We start from the raw sequence: 13,581 nt of genomic DNA on the forward strand, positions 1-13,581 counted from the left end.
AATGTTAAAAACAGAAAAAGATGTGTCCTAGGAGAACAAAACTTGTATGAAGTGGAGTTTGAAGGATTAGAGGGAAAGAAGAAGCAAAATACTAAAGGAGTTTAAGTCGAACCTGCCAGGGTGAAAGAGAGATAGTTCGTCCAACCAAGGAAACCACAGGTTTAAAGAAGCATGAAGAGATGACAGGAGGATCAGGTAAGGAAGGTGGGGGCAGGGAGAGAGGCTGTCAGAGGATTTTCCAGGTCTGGAGAAGTGTGAAGGAGAGACATGAGAATCCCTCATCTTTGGATGTATGGGGCAAGATCTTTGCACTGGCTCCTGGGGGTGAATACTGAAAGGTAGGGAACCAGGTTCCTGTCTAAGACAGTGGTATCCTCCTCTTTCCAACTTAGGCTGTAAGCCCCTTATTCGATAAAGGCTGTGTCCAGCGTCAGTATCTTGTATCTACCTCAACGTCTAGTACTGTACTTGTGGCACAAAGTAAGTCCTTAACAAACACCATAATAAAGAAAAAATCAGATGTAATCAAGGAGTTAGGATTTGAAGCAGGTGAGGGGGTGTGGAATGGCATGGTTTTCTCCCCCTCTAGACTGTAAGCTCGTTTTGGGCAGGAAGCATGTCTACCGACTCTGTTAAATTGTACTCTCCCAAGTGCTTAGTGTTCTGCACACAGTAAGTGTTCAATAAATATAATTGATGGATTAATTTGAAATATGATGACTCAATAAAACCAATCAATTGTATTTACTGCGCACGGTTTGAGTGCTAGGTATCGTACTAATCACTTGGAAGAGTACACCAGTAATAAGGCATATATATCCTATCTCCAAGGGGAAATGACAGAAATTATTTACAGATGTGAAAGCAGGGGATAAACAAAGATAAAGCAGGAAGCAGGACAGTCACATCAGAACAAAAGAGCTCAACAAATAGCTGAATGTACAGAATAGACTCTGGCTGGGATCTTGCCAGGTGGCAAACAGGTGATGCCAGGAGGATGGCAGTTAACTTTATATGGAGAGTGGAAACCTGGCCTGGGAAACCAGCCCTGAGAAATCTGGATGGTGGCTGAAGGGGCAGACACTATAGACCCATGCTCGTGGACTATGGAAACTGTGCCAGGCACTCTTTTCACTTTTGTAGAGAAAGTATAATACTTGGAGCTCAAAGCTACCCTACCCTTCATCCCCATCCAATGCAAATTTGGATAGAAGAGGAGATAGAAGCAGTCAACCAATGATATTTATTGAGTATTTATTGTGAACAGTGCAGGGCTTGGGTGAATACAATACAGTACAAAAGAGTTGGTAGACACGATCCTTTCCCACAAGCAGCTTACAGTCTTGAGGACTCTAAAGCCGGAGGGTAAGGGAAAGGTCAAGGGGAAGAGACACCTGCCAGAGGGAATTGCTTAGGTGAAAGGGAAGAGTCTCGATCGCAGTACTGAACTGCAGTCTCAGCAGCAGATCATCAAAAGGAGTGACTGACCATGGAAGGAAATCCAGCTGTCTATTTCCACCCCCGCCCCCCCCCCTCTCTCTCTCTCTCTCTCTCTCTCTCCCTCCCTCTCCCCCCCCGGCCCCCACACATTACATGCCATCAGTAATACAACACAGGGGTTTCATGTACACACCTGAGAAGAATTATTGTAGGAGTTCCCAGAAACTACATAATTGCTGAAAGGGTAGCCAGAGGAACCCCCGGCCCCCTTCTTTACTCCAGAGCACTTGCATTCCTGTCCCAGGTCTCCAGGACCATGGGTCCCACATCTGACCCACAGGATCTGGCAGAGAGTCTGAACACTTAAACAAACAGGGAAGCAGCATGATTTAGTGGAAAGAGCACAGGCCTGAAAGTCAGAGGATCTGGGCTCTAATCCTGGCTCTGCCACTTGCCTCCTTCCCTGTGCCTCAGTTTCCTCAACTGTAAAATAGAGAATAAATATGCATTTTCCTTCCCCTTTTTAGGCTGAGAGCTCCAGTGCTCTGCACACAGTAAGCGCTCAATAAATACGATTAATTGATTGACAAGGACTGTGTTCCAACCTGATTATCTTGTATCTACCCTAGCACTTAGTACAGTACTTGGCACATAGTAAGTGCTTAACAAATACCCTGGTAAGAACAATAGCATCAACAACCACAAAACTGATAGTTATGGTAATAATTATTATTGTTAATTTGGCATAGCGCTGGATGGGAGACAGATCAGCTGATTAACAGATGTATGGCATAAACCTGGAAAAAATGGCCTGGCAGATGAATGGCCCAGGCTCCCATAGTCTTGGAGAAGATGGAGCTAAATGAACAACTGTTCACTAAGGGAAAGCACCAGGGAGATGGTCTGCAGGAAGGACAGCGGTTGAAAGTCACAAATCCAGGGTGGACAATGCAGGACAGTGTGGGAGGTGGTGCTTAGCTTTCCACTTCTTTCCTCAGGTGGGAAGAAAGGGACAGCTTTCTGGGAGACAGTGTTGACGTACCTCGCTCTCATTCCCCACTCCCAGGGATCATTCCCGCCGTCCCTCACCCAGGGGTCTGGCTGGCAGCATGTTGGGGCGGGGGTGGGGAGGTCACCCTTCCAGGCAGATGATGCAAGAGTGATTATACCGTTCCTCTGCTGCAGCCACTGGGAGATAAAAGGCAGGACTTTGGGGATTGCAAAGAGGGAGCCAAATTATATTTATAATATTAAAGTGAGTGCATTTGTGGTTTGCCATCCTCCTGGGTTTTTCATAAGTAGAAAAACACGAATTAGCATTTTCCATTTCCATATATTGACTAGAAAAATAGCCCGCTCTCAATTAAGACCTATAGCTTTCGGGATGTATGCAACAATTTTATAAAATATTTACAGCTAGATTTGCATTTTACATGGTATTACAGTTTTTCTTGTGTTTAGTAGGAAGGGTTCTGGCCTAATAGAGGAAATACATTTTCTGGATCAAGAGGAAAAAGAAATTCACAACTTGGGATTTTTTTTTTTCACATTCCACACCAGAACAGTCCAGGACGGATCATTGTCTCCAGTAATTACCCAAGGACATTTTGCAGAACAGATATATATGTATATACACACACTCATGTAAATATATGTGTATATATATATATATATATATATACACACATGCATGTATATATATACACACATATATATTTAAACCATCATTGAAGATCACACTCCCTCCTGCAAATCTATTACTTCCCCTTTAAAACTTGCAGAAAAGAGTCTGTTTGCAGCTTTGTATTAGACAGATAAGTAGAACATTTTTCCAAATGTAAATGCCGGCCGTAAAGCACATAGCTATTTCCTGGATAATTTGCAGTTGTATATTTTATGTTAATTTCACCGAAAATATTGCACCCCTGCCAGGTTTAGTAGCGGCTCACTGTGATATGAATAATTTCTAGTGAATCATTTTTTTCTTCATTTAAGATTTGGCACCTTTTTAAGATTTTAATAATAGCAACAAGGAGGAAGATTTAGAACAAGTGAAACATTAGTGCCAAAGAAATTCACGTTGAGAGCTAATGTAAAATAGCAAGAATAATTACATGGAAAACAGTTTCCACAGATGTTTTTCCTTGTAATGTAATAACTATTTACTAAACTGTTTATTTTAGGCCCTTGGTTTACAATAAAATATTTATCCATTCTCTGCTGTAATAAAAAAATATTGACAAAATACTATAGAGGCATTAAAAACGACAATTGAGATTTTCACTTTCCAGGAAACATACAGTAACAGAAAAGTTTGGTGTCATTTTTGTAGGTGAGACTCTTCAAGGTGTATCTGTGTAAGCAAAGTAAGTCTTCCTTTGGAGGGCTTCCTCTCTAAATTCTCAGATAAGGAATTGATTTTATGTAAAAAGTCAGCCACACAAGTAGGGCGGGCCATGAAGACGGGGATCATGGGGACACAGTAGGAGGCATTTATTATTATTATTATTATTGATAATGATGGTATTTGTAAACCGCTTACTCTGTGTCAAACACTGTTCTAAGCACAGGGGTAGATAGAAGGTAATCAGGTGGAACACATTCCCTGTCCCAAATGGAGCTCACAGTCTTAATCCCTATTTTACAGATGAGGTAACTGAGGTACAGAGAATTTAAGTGACTTGCCCAAGGTCGCACAGCAGACAAGTGGTAGAGCCAGGATTAGAATCCAGGTCCTACTGACTTCCAGGCCCATACTTTATCCACTAGGCCATGCTGCTTCTTCTAATAATAGTGATAATAGTAGCTATTATTATAATTATTATCATTATTTTTATTAAGCATTTACTATCTGTCAAGCACTGTCCTAAGTGGTTGGGTAGATTCAAATTAATTAGGTTGGACGCAGCTCCTGTTCCACATGGGGCACAACAATCTAAGCAGTTATACAAATGAGGAAACTGAGGCACAGAAAAATTAAATGACTTTCCCAAGCTCAAACAGCAGGCAACTCTTGGAGCTGGGATTAGAACCCAGGTCCTGTGACTCCTAGACCTGTGCTCTATCTGCTCGGTTACAATGCTTCTCCAACAGTGTGCGTATCTTATTAACAGACCATCTAATTCTACCAGTGGAGTGTTACATAGGCTTCCTCCATAGAAACAAAATTAGTCTATATTAAAATGGATTGAAAGAAGAAGAGAGCCCAAGTGAAGATTGACATCTTTTTCCACCAAGGCAGTGGTAACCCAGCTTGGGGACTTCTCTGATTTTTTGGCTTTAGACAAAATGGGCTGAGTTTTTGCAGCTTGGCCTCTTCAAGGATTCTGCCTTCGTTTCCAGCCTGGGTCGATTACAGAGGGGGAAATGTGTATTTCTGTTGTAAAACATACACTCTGCCACTTGTCTGCTGTGTGTCCTTGGGCAAGTCATTTCACTTCCTCTGTGCCTCAGGTACCGTGTCTGTAAAATGGAGATTAAGACTGTGAGCCCCATGTGGGACAGGAGCTGTGCCCGACCTGATTAGCCTGTATCTGCCCCAGCGCTTAGTACAAAGCCAGGCACCTAGTAAGTGCTTAACAAATACCACAACTATTATTATGATTAAAGTTTTGCCAGTTGTGATCCTCATCTATTTGGTGAGGACAGCTTTAGGTGCCTAATTGAAAGTCCCAGGTCAACTGGCAACCTTGGAATACAGAAACGAAACACTAATTTTGGGGAGCCTCTACCTGTGCCTTGATAGGTTTTAGTAGGAAGGAAATATTCCACATCTGTGCTTTCCTCCCTTAAGGCACAAGATTGGGTGTCAGGACCCTCAATCTCCACCTTGAACTGCAGCTTGTTTTCCAGTTAGTAGTTACTAATCTGCTTCCCCAGGGCGGTCCAGGGTCAAGGAGAGTGGAAGAAATCTTCCTGTGCATTAGATAGGGGAGCTCGGAGAATCACCTATGAGCAAGAGAGGGAGCTACAGAATTGAAGAATGATCCTGTTGCACTAATAGGTGTCTCAGCATTTTTTATTTTGGCTGGTTTGGAAACACATATCTCCCCACAGCTGTTTGTCTCCTCAACCTCCCCAATTTTCCAGGGTCTGGAGGCCCAGAAAGAGTAATTTTCACATGGAGGAACTAGGCCGGGGGCTGGGGGCCGCATTGCATTCATTCATTCATTTATTCATTCAATCGTATTTATTGAATGCTTACTTTGTGCAGAGCACTGTACTAAGCTCTTGGGGGAGTACAATATAACAATGAACAAACAGATTCCCTGCCCTCAACGAGCTTACATTCTAGAGGCAGAAACTAGTCTGACATCAGTGAACATCCTGAGGAAGGTCCAGGCAGGGATCGGGGGTACATTTTACCATATTTATGAAGCATAAATATGGCTTGGACTCGGACTTTTTCTAGGGAGAGCTGAATTCTCCTGTCTTTAGGAGTGACTCCTTGTATTCATTCATTCATTCATTCAATCATATTTATTGAGCGCTTACTGTGTGCAGAGCACTGTACTTCCTAAGCGCTTAGTACAAGTTGGCAACATGTAGAGATGGTCCCTACCCAACAATGGGCTCACAGTCTAGAAGGGAGAGACAGAGAACAAAACATATTAACAAAATAAAATAAATAGAATAAACATGTACAAATAAATAAATAGAGTAATAAATACGTACAAACATATATACATATATACAGGTGCTGTGGGGAGGGGAAGGAGGTATGGCGGGGGGGATGGGGAGGGGGAGGAGGGGGAGAGGAAGGAGGGGGCTCAGTCTGGGAAGGCCTCCTGGAGGAGATGAGCTCTCAGTAGGGCCTTGAAGGGAGGAAGAGAGCTAGCTTGGCGGATGTGTGGAGGGAGGGCATTCCAGGCCAGGGGGATGACGTGGGCCAGAGGTCGATGGCGGGACAGGCGAGAACGAGGCATGCTGAGGAGATTAGCGGCAGAGGAGCGGAGAGTGCGGGCTAGGATCAATGAGGCTGAAAATTGCAAGTAAGCAAGATATCGCATGAAGGGGCCAGGCTCATCTATGGGGTAATCAGTCAATCAATCAATCAGCTGATAGTATTTATTGAGCACTTAATCTGTGCAGAGCACTGTACTAAGTGCTCAGAGGAATACAATAGAATAAGTGAACAGGCCTCTCTCAGGCTTGCACCCGGAGAGTTTCTAGTACTCTACCAGTCTCGACTGTGGGAGGGAGAGTCAAGCAGAGGCATATTCATTCCATCCTTAGCTTGGGTAGTGGCTAGAGAGTGGAAGGCAATCTGCTACAAGTCAAAACTCACCTATGCTGGGCAGCAGCAGCATGGGAGAGATTCGAGGGCGGAGACTCAAGTTTGCTGCGTGGAAGGAGGCAGTGGTAAACCACTTTTGTATTTTCCAAGAAAACTCTGTGGATGCACAACCAGAACGATTGCAGATGGAGGTGGGGCTTTCTGGAAGAGATAATAATAATAATAATAATGATGGCATTTATTAAGCGCTTACTATGTGCAAAGCACTGTTCTAAGCGCTGGGAAGGTTACAAGGTGATCAGGTTGTCCCACGTGGGGCTCACAGTCTTAGTCCCCATTTTACAGATGAGGTAACTGAGGCACTGAGAAGTGAAGTGACTTGCCCCCAGTCACACAGTTGACAATCGGCGGAGCTGGGGTTTGAACCCATGACCTCTGACTCTTTTCCACTGAGCCACACTGCTTCTCTAAGCATAAGACAACAAGAGAGATGAGTCCATGGTGTCGCTATGGGTTGGAAATGACTCGACAGCATAAGACAAGACAAGGGGGTCGCCTGTCCCGCCATCGACCCCCGGCCCACGTCATCCCCCGGGCCTGGAATGCCCTCCCTCTGCCCATCCGCCAAGCTAGCTCTCTTCCTCCCTTCAAGGCCCTACTGAGAGCTCACCTCCTCCAGGTGGCCTTCCCAGACTGAGCCCCTTCCTTCCTCTCCCCCTCGTCCCCCTCTCCATCTCCCCCATCTTACCTCCTTCCCTTCCCCACAGCACCTGTATATATGTATATATGTTTGTACATATTTATTACTCTATTTATTCATTTTACTTGTACATATCTATTCTATTTTATTTTGTTAGTATGTTTGGTTTTGTTCTCTGTCTCCCCCTTTTAGACTGTGAGCCCACTGTTGGGTAGGGACTGTCTATATGTTGCCAACTTGTACTTTCCAAGCGCTTAGTACAGTGCTCTGCACACAGTAAGCGCTCAATAAATACGATTGATTGATTGATTGAAGTAGACAGGATCCTGACTAGATTGTAAGCTCTGGGATCCTGTGGACTTACAATTTAGCTGGGCCGGGGAGATAAATATTAAAATAAATTACAGGTATTTATCTGAATCCAGCCCTCTGGCTTCATTTTGTTCTCAGTTTCTAGAATAATGCTCCAGGATGCATTCTGAAACTGTTGGAAGAGAGTTGGCTCTGCAACTGAGAAGCCGCATGGCCTAGTGGATAGAGGACTGAACTGGGAGTCAGAGGTTCTGGGTTCTAATCCTTGCTCCTCCACTTGTCTGCTCGATGTCCTTGGTCAAGTGACTTCACTTCTCTGTGCCTCAGTTACTCATCTGTAAAATGGGGATTAAGACTGTGAGCCTAATGTGGGATATGTACTTTGTCCAACCTCATTAGCTTGTATTTACTCCAGCATTTAGTACTGTGTCTGTCTCGTAGTAAGTGCTAAGAGAGATATGATCTGATGAACTCATCCTGACAGGACAGAATGGTGGAGTTTTCAGATGATGAATTCAGTATCTCCCTATTTTCCTTTTGTGGTTACTCTCCCTGTGTGCCCCTCATATTGTATTATGATTTTGGAGATTTAGACTTGTGTTCCTGTTGGGAATGACACTGTCTCTGGAAGGGGTTTGGCTAACATGTCAGCTTCGTTCTGAAAGGTTTTGGATGTTAACTAAAATATTTGTTGTTGTTGTCTTATGCTGTCGAGCCATGTCCGACCCATAGAGTCGCCATAGACACATCTCTCCTAGAATGCCCCACTTCCATCTGCAATCATTCCAGACGTGTAGCCATAGAGTTTTCTTGGTAAAAATCCGCAAGAGGTTTACCATTGCCTCCTTCTGCTCAGTAAACGAGTCTCTGTCCTTGACTCTCTCCCATGGTGCTGCTGACCAGCATAGGTGAGTTTTGACTTTTAGCAGATTGCCTTTCACTCACTAGCCACTGCCCAAGCTAGCAGTGGAATGGGTAGGCCTCTGCTTCACTCTCCCTCCTCTAGTCATGACTGGTAGAGTACTGGAAACTCTCCAGGTTCTGAGAGGGGAACTAAAACATACAATAATAATAATACTAGTGGTATTTCTTAGGCAGGTTCTGTGTGTCAGCTACTGTTCTAAGGGCTCTAGCAAGCAAAATATAATCAAACACAGTTTCTTTCCCACAACAGGCTCACAGTCCAAGGGAGATCGAGAGCTAGTATTAAATCCCCAATTTTACAGATAAGGAAACAGGTACAGAGAAATCAAGTGACTCACCCATGATCACGCCCCAAGAACACTTAGGAGACAGGATCAGATCCCAAGTATCCCAGTTCCCAGTCCTGTGCTCTTTCTACTAAGAAATGCTGCTTCTCTAAAGATGAAGGCTGAAGATTTTGCCTGTTAAAAATTTAGACCCCTTCACGTCCATATGTATGGGGGGCAGGAGGACAGAGCTCAGTGCTGAAATATTGTTCCCCTTCCTAGCACTCAATCCTTTTTTGAACATCAAAAAAGATAGATCCTCCCCCTTCAGGCTTGGGAATCAGAAGGACCTGGGTTCTAATCTTGGCTCTGCCACTTGTTTGCTGTGTGGCCTTGGGTGAGTCATTTAACGTCTCTGGGCCTCAGTTACCTAATCTGTAAAATGGGGATTAAGACTGTGAGCCCCATGTGGGACATGCCCAGTGTCCAACCTGATTAGCTTGTATCTACCCCAGTGCCTGGCACAGGGTCTGGCATGTAGCAAGTGCTTAACAAATACCATAAAAAAAAATCAGAAGGTGGCCTGGAATAGGAATTGGAAACACAGCGGGTAGAGTCTCCAGATGCATTTATGAAGGCGATCAATTCCTCCTGACCCCATAGGGAGAAATCAGAGTGGTATCCCAAGATTAGTAAAGTAAGTCACTTTCCCAGGCACTTAGAGGACCATTCTCTCTAAGGTTGCTGAGTAAAACAAATTAAAATCAAAGATTGTGAAATTCCAATTTTTGCCTCCTTCCCTTGCTTGGTACCAGGACGCTGAGTTGTCAGTGAGGGTCAGTAAAGATCATCATGAGGACAACAAAAACAATAATGAACTGAACTGAAAAGAGGGAGTTGGAATGTACCCTTGGCCCCCGTAGTCCCTTGGGCTAGGTCAGGCGATAGATAGGTGTGAAAGAGCGAATTTCACTAAAGACTCTGTCTCCAAGTTATTCCAAGCATGGGGTTGGTTACCAGTTCATAATTCCATTTTAGCTTTCTCACTTGCTGGACCGAGATGTTTATTTAATTTATTGATTGATTTCCCAGCTTTCACTTAAGGCGATCTAGCTTTGAGAGCCACCTGCCAGCTGGACTATTCAGGTGCTGAGAAACCTAACCGATTAAACCCTTGGTCCTGCATCCAGGATTCAGGATTGTCAAGCGGGGCTGGGCATAGCCAAGTCTGCCAAGGTCTAGAAGCTGCTCCGACTGGGGTGGGCGTGGGGTGGCCGGGGGAGGGGGGTGGGGAGTCACCCAAGTTTTGAGCCTGCAAAGCCTGGCATCTCTTCATTTTCCATCACAGCAGCTGGACTTCATTAAGCACGGGTGTTAATTACTGGGAGGCTGTTGGTTCAGTATGCAGGCGGAAACACTTGGGGTAACTCGCAACAAGGGTCACCTTGAAATGGTGGCTTCTGGGAATACAGTGCACAGCACAAAGCCAACATCCAGGCCTGGACTACCCCCAAATCCCTACTATATTATGCAAAGGTGATTTACATTCATACTGTTTGTCTTCAATATATTTGTACTTCGGTAAAAAGTCATGACTCTTGGTTTGGACTAGGCTGAAGAGGAGCTCTCTCTGCTTGGCAAGGACCTAGGTGTGGTAGAAATCATCATCTCAGGGACAGTTTGCTTCCTTCCTCCCCTCAGATTTCCTCTTTATTCTTGGGAAAGCCCCAAGTTCTGTTGGACCCAGTACAGCTTAATCGTTACCCTATAAGTAGGCCGTTTCTACCTAAGTGGAATGGCGGGGAGGGGAAAATATTTACAAGGAAGCATACTGACAAAGAGTGGCCTGGAAAAAGTGTCTGTGACTGTCTTAGACTGTATTTGGCCAGCGGGGATTCAGGTGATGGCACCTCCACGTAAGTATTGGCCGCAGCGAGGCAGGGACAGACTTGAGAAGAATTAGGTTATTACATTTCCTCCTTAATTCTTCATCAGGGCTGTTGCCTGTATTTGCTCCAGGAAAATCAATGCGTTCTGAGTCGGTAATTTCCCATGTTGCCTTACTCAGAGCATATTGTGCTGTGAGAGGTGACATATCTGGTCAGGGCAGCCCCGGATTCATTCTTTTTTTAAGAAAAAAAACGCCTTTTTCATTCTTCCCTTCTTCCTTGCTTTTTAAAATTCTCTTTCCCCGCTCTTTTCCTCTCCTTCCTCTCTCCCTCCCACCAGCTGTCCCTCCCACTCCCAACGCCCAGTGCAAGGATTCATTGGAATTTCACAACCTTTGCATGCTTTTGTGAAAACACTCATTTGTGTTTGCGCCAAACTGGCTAATGGTGAATGGCGGGGTTTGTGAATCCCACCTCCATTCGGTGCTCGTTATGGCACGGAATGCGCCGTTAATAATGCATCTGTGAAACTCAGCTGTGAGGGAGCTAAGTAATTATCCCACTGTAGCGTTCCCTGCTTCAGTGTCATCACAACTGGGGCTTCATTAAAAGTCCTAACAGTAGACATGTTGTGTGGTGCAGCCTGTATATATATTTTTTCATTTAAATTATCAGCAATGCCATGGCTCAGAGGTAATTTGACTTTTTGAAACCACGGAGCCCCTGTGAATTTCCTTCCCCCTTCTCCCTCTCACTGCTGTACCAGCTGATCAACCCCATAAGAACAAAAGGTTTATCTGAAGCTATGAAGCATATATTCACCAGCTTCTGGCGTCTAGATAAAAAAAAAAAATCAAAGTACTCCATTGAACATGTTAATACTGAGCAAAATGCACACAGCCAGATACTAAACCTTTACAGGGATTTAGGCATTTGAAAAGTGATACTCTGATCAGGTCTTGAGTTAGTTTTCATAGTGCAGAGTCAAGGCCGCTCTTCCCCTCCCCCCACCTCCAAATAATAATAATAAAAAATAACATCGATTTTTAAGTAAATGGAAAGGCTTAACATTTCCCCTCTCTTTTTGTTTTATTTCTTTGTCTGGCTTCCGTTGGGCTGGCGGCCACAGAAGCTTGGGTAATGGTGCATAGCTAGGCGGTGTTTTTTTCTGACTAATACAGGATTCCGACAGCTCATGTGAATGGCTGGAAATAAGGAATCCCGAAGAGTGGAATGGTTCCAGGGATCAGAGTCGCCTGTGGCTCCTGCCACGGTCTAGAGGGTCATGCTTTCCTGGTCCTCCCCTTCCTCCCTGGCTGCCACCCCTCTCTGGGTTCTTTGGGGAGTCCTGCTGGGCTGGGTGAATTTCCCTGGTAAGGAATGTGGAAATGGGGCCTTGGGGGTAAGCGAGGCTTGATGGTGATACTGTCTCCCACTGGAAGGCCAAGGATCCCTTTCTCTTCCCTCCTTCCGGTCTCAATGTGGAGGCCTTCTCCTTGGATACCAGGAAACCCCTCCCTGTCAGTGAGGGGTTGGTAGGAAAAGCTCCGCTGAGGTTAAATGAGCAGGGAACTGGAGAGCCAGATTTGGATCGAACCATGTGCCATCTCAAGCTTCAGGGGTTAGTGGTTCCTAGCAGGCTGTAGTCCTACATGTAAGTTCATTGTGGGCTGGGAATGTGTCTGTTCATTATTGTATCGTACTGTCCCAAGTGCTTAGTGAGTACTTTACACTCAGTGAGCACTCAACAAATGCAGTTGAATGAATGAATACATGTCTGCAGTGCCTGCAGTCTTACATGCCTGCTGTTCATGTGTGATTGCTTCCGAAGGGGTTGGTGGGCCCTGTAACCCTACAAGTTTGATCCCACCCTCCTCCCGCAGTGAGTTCAGGCCTCTGTCTGACAGGGTTGGGGCCCACTTTCCTGAGGTTCCCCTCAGTTCTGGCTTGGCTTCAGAATTTTGGCACTGGAGAGAATGATAACAGTGATGTTTATTAAGGGCCCGCTGGGTGGAATGCACTGTACTAAACATTTGACATCTATTAAGGGAAGAAATCCTGTAGAGCATGGAACCAGGGTGAACTCCACCAAGACTGTGGGGTTCTGTCTCTTCAACTGAATCACAGAACTTTACCCCTAGGGACAGGAGAGGGACAGTTCTCCCGTAATGCATTGCTTGGCTTTGTGTTTTGAATAGGACTCTACTGGGGAATTAGAACCTGTCCTTCCAGCCAGCCAGGTCCATCTGGTTAGAATGTGACATGGTATTGGAAGTTTGAAGGTATGCTAATGACAGCTTTTTTTAAAAAACAGTATTTATTAAGCACTTACTATGTGCCAGGAACTGTATTAAGTGCTGGGGTAGATACAAGCGAATTGGGTAAGACACAGTCCATGCCCTACATGGGCTCACCATCTTAATCTTCATTTTGCAGATGAAGTAACTGAAGCATAGAGAAATGAAGTGACTTGCCCAAGTTTTCACAACAGACAAGTGGAGGAGCTGGAATTAGAAATCAGGTCCTTCTGACTCCCATGCCCATCCTCTATCCCCTACTCAACACTGCCTCTTTTTTTCTGAAAAGAGAACTTTTATGAACCAGGGGTTCATCAAGAAGATAACTCCCACAGCTTCAGGGATCTGAGCATATCAGAAATGCTCAGAAGCAGTGGGACTCAGTGGAAACAGCCCGTGCTTTGGAGTCAGAGGTCATGGGTTCAAACCCCGGCTCCACCAATTGTCAGCTGTTTGACTTTGAGCAAGTCACTTCACTTCTCTGGGCCTCAGTTCCCTCATCTGTAAAATGGGGATG

General features: G+C 44.8%; 1 protein-coding gene and 1 non-coding gene across 4 annotated transcripts in view; both read left to right on the plus strand.

Moving 5' to 3' along the window:
- Nucleotides 1-13,581, plus strand: part of ZNF423 (zinc finger protein 423) — a 370,693-nt gene that overhangs the window by 254,532 nt on the left and 102,580 nt on the right. The window lies entirely within an intron of this gene.
- LOC119935412 lies at nt 6,580-6,717 on the plus strand. The gene has a single exon (XR_005453295.1). It is a non-coding gene; the product is annotated as a small nucleolar RNA SNORA7 (small nucleolar RNA).

This window comes from Tachyglossus aculeatus, chromosome 11 (assembly GCF_015852505.1).
Source record: "Tachyglossus aculeatus isolate mTacAcu1 chromosome 11, mTacAcu1.pri, whole genome shotgun sequence".
NCBI classification, from domain to species: Eukaryota; Metazoa; Chordata; class Mammalia; order Monotremata; family Tachyglossidae; genus Tachyglossus; species Tachyglossus aculeatus.